This window comes from Schistocerca serialis, unplaced genomic scaffold, assembly GCF_023864345.2.
Source record: "Schistocerca serialis cubense isolate TAMUIC-IGC-003099 unplaced genomic scaffold, iqSchSeri2.2 HiC_scaffold_1104, whole genome shotgun sequence".
In the NCBI taxonomy this organism is placed as follows: Eukaryota; Metazoa; Arthropoda; class Insecta; order Orthoptera; family Acrididae; genus Schistocerca; species Schistocerca serialis.
In genome coordinates, this window is record NW_026047298.1 from 1 (window position 1) to 7,500 (window position 7,500).

Consider the following 7,500-nt stretch of genomic DNA (forward strand, 5'->3'; position numbering starts at 1 on the left):
CAGGCGGCAGCCTGCGGGGTTCGGTGCTGGACTCTTCCCTGTTCGCTCGCCGCTACTGGGGGAATCCTTGTTAGTTTCTTTTCCTCCGCTTAGTAATATGCTTAAATTCAGCGGGTAGTCTCGCCTGCTCTGAGGTCGTTGTACGAGTGTCGCACGCCACACCGCCAGCCGGCTGTGCACGCTACCGAGTAAGTACCGGTATGCGAACCGCCAGGCGACGGGCGCGCATCGCACGTTTAAGGAGACGCGGCCGGCCCCACAGGCGGCCACGACACTCCCAGGTCTGCGAAGCGGGGCAAACGCCGCGCGCTTCAGTATACGTAGCCGACCCTCAGCCAGACGTGGCCCGGGAACGGAATCCATGGACCGCAATGTGCGTTCGAAACGTCGATGTTCATGTGTCCTGCAGTTCACATGTCGACGCGCAATTTGCTGCGTTCTTCATCGACCCACGAGCCGAGTGATCCACCGTCCTGGGTGATCTTTTCATAGTTTCCACCATCTCTTTCGAGACAGTTGCATAGGCGGGACTGAGGCGTGTGGCGGCCCTGTTCCAGCGTTCAGTGTCCAACGGCCTCACGGCCGATGGGCGTCGTACGGCTCCACACCGGAGCGGACAGGCAGTCGGGCGAAAGTCATTCAAAACCGGCGCCAGGCGCCAGGTGCCGCAGGCCAGCCGCTCCAGCGCTTCAGCGCTCGTACCACACAACATTGCCGTTAGTTTTGAGACGAACGCGTGGTTCCGCACGCGGCGCACGGCTACTGCGAGCCGTACAGGTAGCTGCGTGTTGCGCGACACGACACGCACATCGAAAGACATGCAGTCTAGTCGGTAATGATCCTTCCGCAGGTTCACCTACGGAAACCTTGTTACGACTTTTACTTCCTCTAAATGATCAAGTTTGGTCATCTTTCCGGTAGCATCGGCAACGACAGAGTCAATGCCGCGTACCAGTCCGAAGACCTCACTAAATCATTCAATCGGTAGTAGCGACGGGCGGTGTGTACAAAGGGCAGGGACGTAATCAACGCGAGCTTATGACTCGCGCTTACTGGGAATTCCTCGTTCATGGGGAACAATTGCAAGCCCCAATCCCTAGCACGAAGGAGGTTCAGCGGGTTACCCCGACCTTTCGGCCTAGGAAGACACGCTGATTCCTTCAGTGTAGCGCGCGTGCGGCCCAGAACATCTAAGGGCATCACAGACCTGTTATTGCTCAATCTCGTGCGGCTAGAAGCCGCCTGTCCCTCTAAGAAGAAAAGTAATCGCTGACAGCACGAAGGATGTCACGCGACTAGTTAGCAGGCTAGAGTCTCGTTCGTTATCGGAATTAACCAGACAAATCGCTCCACCAACTAAGAACGGCCATGCACCACCACCCACCGAATCAAGAAAGAGCTATCAATCTGTCAATCCTTCCGGTGTCCGGGCCTGGTGAGGTTTCCCGTGTTGAGTCAAATTAAGCCGCAGGCTCCACTCCTGGTGGTGCCCTTCCGTCAATTCCTTTAAGTTTCAGCTTTGCAACCATACTTCCCCCGGAACCCAAAAGCTTTGGTTTCCCGGAGGCTGCCCGCCGAGTCATCGGAGGAACTGCGGCGGATCGCTGGCTGGCATCGTTTATGGTTAGAACTAGGGCGGTATCTGATCGCCTTCGAACCTCTAACTTTCGTTCTTGATTAATGAAAACATACTTGGCAAATGCTTTCGCTTCTGTTCGTCTTGCGACGATCCAAGAATTTCACCTCTAACGTCGCAATACGAATGCCCCCGCCTGTCCCTATTAATCATTACCTCGGGTTCCGAAAACCAACAAAATAGAACCGAGGTCCTATTCCATTATTCCATGCACACAGTATTCAGGCGGGCTTGCCTGCTTTAAGCACTCTAATTTGTTCAAAGTAAACGTGCCGGCCCACCGAGACACTCAATAAAGAGCACCCTGGTAGGATTTCAACGGGGTCCGCCTCGGGACGCACGAGCACGCACGAGGCGGTCGCACGCCTTCGGCTCGCCCCACCGGCAGGACGTCCCACGATACATGCCAGTTAAACACCGACGGGCGGTGAACCAACAGCGTGGGACACAAATCCAACTACGAGCTTTTTAACCGCAACAACTTTAATATACGCTATTGGAGCTGGAATTACCGCGGCTGCTGGCACCAGACTTGCCCTCCAATAGATACTCGTTAAAGGATTTAAAGTGTACTCATTCCGATTACGGGGCCTCGGATGAGTCCCGTATCGTTATTTTTCGTCACTACCTCCCCGTGCCGGGAGTGGGTAATTTGCGCGCCTGCTGCCTTCCTTGGATGTGGTAGCCGTTTCTCAGGCTCCCTCTCCGGAATCGAACCCTGATTCCCCGTTACCCGTTACAACCATGGTAGGCGCAGAACCTACCATCGACAGTTGATAAGGCAGACATTTGAAAGATGCGTCGCCGGTACGAGGACCGTGCGATCAGCCCAAAGTTATTCAGAGTCACCAAGGCAAACGGACCGGACGAGCCGACCGATTGGTTTTGATCTAATAAAAGCGTCCCTTCCATCTCTGGTCGGGACTCTGTTTGCATGTATTAGCTCTAGAATTACCACAGTTATCCAAGTAACGTGGGTACGATCTAAGGAACCATAACTGATTTAATGAGCCATTCGCGGTTTCACCTTAATGCGGCTTGTACTGAGACATGCATGGCTTAATCTTTGAGACAAGCATATGACTACTGGCAGGATCAACCAGGGAGCTGCGTCAACTAGAGCTGAGCAGCCGGCCGCCCGGGAGTGTGTCCCGGGGGCCCGCGCGAACACGCAAGCGTCCGCTCAATTATTCTGCAAACAGGAGGAGGCTGAGCTCCCCTGCACAACACACCTCGAAACCCTCTCAGGTCCCGGCGGCGCGCAGCGCCGTCCTAAGTACTTGGTCGGGTTCGAGAGAGGCGCAATCGCCCGGAGTTAGGCGAGTAGACGCTTTAGGTGCGACCACCCGTGCTCCCAACTGAGCTTGCCGCTGCCGACAGAGGCCCGGGAGCGTGCTGTCGTGGCATTGCCGGCGGGAGACAACACGCGCCACCTACGGTGACCGGCAGCTCCAACGCCAGCGCCACAGAAGGACAAAAGCCCCACTTGGGTGCCGAAGCGAACTCTCCCAGCACAGCGCACGCGCCAACACGTCCGCACAGCTGCGATACAAACCACCTGCGAGAACCGCTGGGGCGACCGAGCAGCAGACGGCGTCGCGGCGCCGAGCGCCGGGCGGCGGCGCATCCTCAGCGCACACAGTCCTCAATCGGACCAGCACACTGCAGATGGCCACCGCGCTTCGCACCGGGCCCGCGAGGACCTACTTTGGCCGCAAGGCGCCGCGAGCAGGGGGCGCCGGCGCGCAGCTGCGCCGCCTGCCGCGTCCGTCGGCCGGCGCGCCTGCCACTGGCCGCCCCCACCAGCCGGCTGTAGCGCGTGCGCCCACGCACCGCGCTGCCAGCACGCCGGGCGGCCCCCCCTCACCGGCCGGGGACGGTCCCACCCAGCCACCGCCGCGTATCGCCTCACACCCAGATCCCCTTTCGCGTTCGTGGGCATGGTGGGTCCCCTTTCACGTTCGTGGGCATGGTGGGTATCCCTGAAACAACCGGTTAATAGCTCGACCGATCGTCGCCAACACTGATTCACCTCTAGCGAGAACAACCGCACCACAACGGGTTACCTGTTGTTCATTTGCGTAACGTCACCAGCAAACGTAGACGTCCATCGCCATTTGCAACGAGTATTGCATGCCTGTGTCAGGTGTCACAACACACTACGTCTGCCCACATAGACGCAACAACATGTGCACGCCTCGAGAACACGTGGAAGGTAGCCCCCGTACGTATGCGGTGTCCATTGCGCGAACGACTGTCAGCCGGCCTCTGCAGGATGTCGCAGATGTGGAACGCGGTGCAACATGCTATCACGGTGTGTGAGAAGAGACGACTACGTCCGAATACACGCTCCACTACATCAACAGACTGCTCATGCTGATCGCCATCCAGGGCGTCCGTTCCTCCCACACGTCTGAATGGCGTACCACACTGCAATCCAGCTCTTATAGGGAGACGACACGTAGCTGCGTGCACAATATTTGGACTGTATGGTCTGCCGTTGCTAGGCGCAGTCGTCGTACGGTCACACATGTGCCACGATGTATCATTCAGTACATACGGACCAATGTGCAGTACAGTTTGTGGGTTTTGCGTACATCGGCGGACAGGTGACAGGCCGTACCACAACGTAGGCTGAGTACGTCGGCATGCGAAGGGCATTGAACATGCAAACTTCTCAACGACCAGCTTGCGAAGGCAGGGGGGAAGGGGGGGGGGCATGTACGTCCTGCTGCTATCCACATTACAGTGTATAGCAGGAGCATGTGGAAAGTCAGCAACACCTGCAAGGTGTTTAACATGACGCGATACACAGGGGACCGGGCAGTGCGAATAGCGAACTATATTGCGAGGGTTGCGGTTAGGCAACACTACACTAATTTAACGAGTTGCATAACAATTACAGAGCAGGTTCAGCGACAACGTGCGTCAGGTTAAGGCGCAATATAGGTTAGGTTGAGGCACAATATAGGTTAGGTTAAGGCACAACATGGGTTACGTTAAGGCACAAATTGGGTTACGTTAAGGCACAACATGGGTTACGTTAAGGCACAACATGGGTTACGTTAAGGCACAAATTAGGTTACGTTAAGGCACAAATTAGGTTACGTTAAGGCACAAATTAGGTTACGTTAAGGCACAAATTAGGTTACGTTAAGGCACAAATTAGGTTACGTTAAGGCACAAATTAGGTTACGTTAAGGCACAAATTAGGTTACGTTAAGGCACAAATTAGGTTACGTTAAGGCACAAATTAGGTTACGTTAAGGCACAAATTAGGTTACGTTAAGGCACAAATTAGGTTACGTTAAGGCACAAATTAGGTTACGTTAAGGCACAAATTAGGTTACGTTAAGGCACAAATTAGGTTACGTTAAGGCACAAATTAGGTTACGTTAAGGCACAAATTAGGTTACGTTAAGGCACAAATTAGGTTACGTTAAGGTACAATATGGGTTAGGTTAAGGTACAATATGGGTTAGGTTAAGGTACAATATGGGTTAGGTTAAGGTACAATATGGGTTAGGTTAAGGTACAATATGGGTTAGGTTAAGGCACAACGTAGGTTAGGTTAAGGCACAACATAGGTTAGGTTAAGGCACAACATAGGTTAGGTTAAGGCACAACATAGGTTAGGTTAAGGCACAACATAGGTTAGGTTAAGGCACAACATAGGTTAGGTTAAGGCACAACATAGGTTAGGTTAAGGCACAACATAGGTTAGGTTAAGGCACAACATAGGTTAGGTTAAGGCACAACATAGGTTAGGTTAAGGCACAACGTAGGTTAGGTTAAGGCACAACGTAGGTTAGGTTAAGGCACAACGTAGGTTAGGTTAAGGCACAACGTAGGTTAGGTTAAGGCACAACGTAGGTTAGGTTAAGGCACAACGTAGGTTAGGTTAAGGCACAACGTAGGTTAGGTTAAGGCACAACGTAGGTTAGGTTAAGGCACAACGTAGGTTAGGTTAAGGCACAACGTAGGTTAGGTTAAGGCACAACGTAGGTTAGGTTAAGGCACAACGTAGGTTAGGTTAAGGCACAACGTAGGTTAGGTTAAGGCACAACGTAGGTTAGGTTAAGGCACAACGTAGGTTAGGTTAAGGCACAACGTAGGTTAGGTTAAGGCACAACGTAGGTTAGGTTAAGGCACAACGTAGGTTAGGTTAAGGCACAACGTAGGTTAGGTTAAGGCACAACGTAGGTTAGGTTAAGGCACAACGTAGGTTAGGTTAAGGCACAACGTAGGTTAGGTTAAGGCACAACGTAGGTTAGGTTAAGGCACAACGTAGGTTAGGTTAAGGCACAACGTAGGTTAGGTTAAGGCACAACGTAGGTTAGGTTAAGGCACAACGTAGGTTAGGTTAAGGCACAACGTAGGTTAGGTTAAGGCACAACGTAGGTTAGGTTAAGGCACAACGTAGGTTAGGTTAAGGCACAACATAGGTTAGGTTAAGGCACAACATAGGTTAGGTTAAGGCACAACATAGGTTAGGTTAAGGCACAACATAGGTTAGGTTAAGGCACAACATAGGTTAGGTTAAGGCACAACATAGGTTAGGTTAAGGCACAACATAGGTTAGGTTAAGGCACAACGTAGGTTAGGTTAAGGCACAACGTAGGTTAGGTTAAGGCACAACGTAGGTTAGGTTAAGGCACAACGTAGGTTAGGTTAAGGTACAACGTAGGTTAGGTTAAGGTACAACGTAGGTTAGGTTAAGGTACAACGTAGGTTAGGTTAAGGTACAACGTAGGTTAGGTTAAGGTACAACGTAGGTTAGGTTAAGGTACAACGTAGGTTAGGTTAAGGTACAACGTAGGTTAGGTTAAGGTACAACGTAGGTTAGGTTAAGGTACAACGTAGGTTAGGTGAAGGCGCAATGTAGGTTAGGTTAAGGTACGATATACCTTAGGTTAAGGTACAATATCGCTTAGGTTAAGGTACAATATAGCTTAGGTTAAGGTACACGTTGTAGGGAAAGGTGTATTTTGGGGGGGGAGGGGGCGGCAGGTTCGTTGATAGTGATTATCGTAAGTGCATGCCTGCGGGATCATCCGATTTGTCACGTCAGGATGCACTTGTGGCTCATGACAGGCGGCGCTCCGATTCCAAGGTTGTGGCAGATCTGTGTCTTTCATTCCTGCCATTGTTTGTGTACTGTGACAGGAGGCAGTATTGTGATGTTGGGTGCACCCCTGTGTAGGACATGTGTGGGTGTTCGTGGCTTAGCTGAGCAATGGCGGATGTCGGAAGGGTGGGATATTCTGTTTTCTGGGTGGACCTCCCGGTCTGGTTATGATAGTGTGGATTGTGTAATGTGGCGGAGAGGATGCACCGGATGTTCTTCCATGCTGGTGGTTAGATATTGTGTGTGTGCCTGTTAGAGGCAGAGAGTAGTGTGTGATAGTGTCTGGCTGACGTGTGGTTCTCATTGTGTGCAGAGTCTTTCAGCATGTATAGGGACGGTTGTATATATTATCTGTATTCTGATGGCTCTGCATCTATTACTAATCAGTGCCGTGTATACGGTTACTCTGGTTCCAGTCGAAACTGTTCTATCTCTGTACATTAGTGACACTGCGGCTCCACTATGTTGCCGCCCCTGTCGGCCGTTTCCCCCAGTGTGTGGCTAATGATTATCAGCAATCAGTCTATTAGTCAATACCGGTAGTGTGACGACGTGAAATGTCCGGGATGGGGGAAGCTACACGCTTCCCGTGGGTCAGGGCCTAGAAAGACTCTTCCCACGCAGGAGGCTCGGACTGTCATTACTCTTCCGAGAAATATATTTGCCCAGCGTTTTTTGCGACTGCGAGTGCGACGCGTACGAGTACCGACATGGATGGGGCGCTTCCTAGCTGATC

The 7,500-nt window shown here is 52.2% G+C and overlaps 2 non-coding genes across 2 annotated transcripts; both read right to left on the reverse strand.

Moving 5' to 3' along the window:
* Window positions 1–325: 325 nt before the first annotated feature.
* On the reverse strand, window positions 326–480 carry LOC126431637 (5.8S ribosomal RNA). Its single transcript, XR_007577672.1, has one exon. It is a non-coding gene; the product is annotated as a 5.8S ribosomal RNA (ribosomal RNA).
* Window positions 481–833: 353 nt separating this feature from the next.
* Window positions 834–2,742, reverse strand: LOC126431646 (small subunit ribosomal RNA). Its single transcript, XR_007577681.1, has one exon. It is a non-coding gene; the product is annotated as a small subunit ribosomal RNA (ribosomal RNA).
* Between the last annotated feature and the right edge of the window lie 4,758 nt (window positions 2,743–7,500).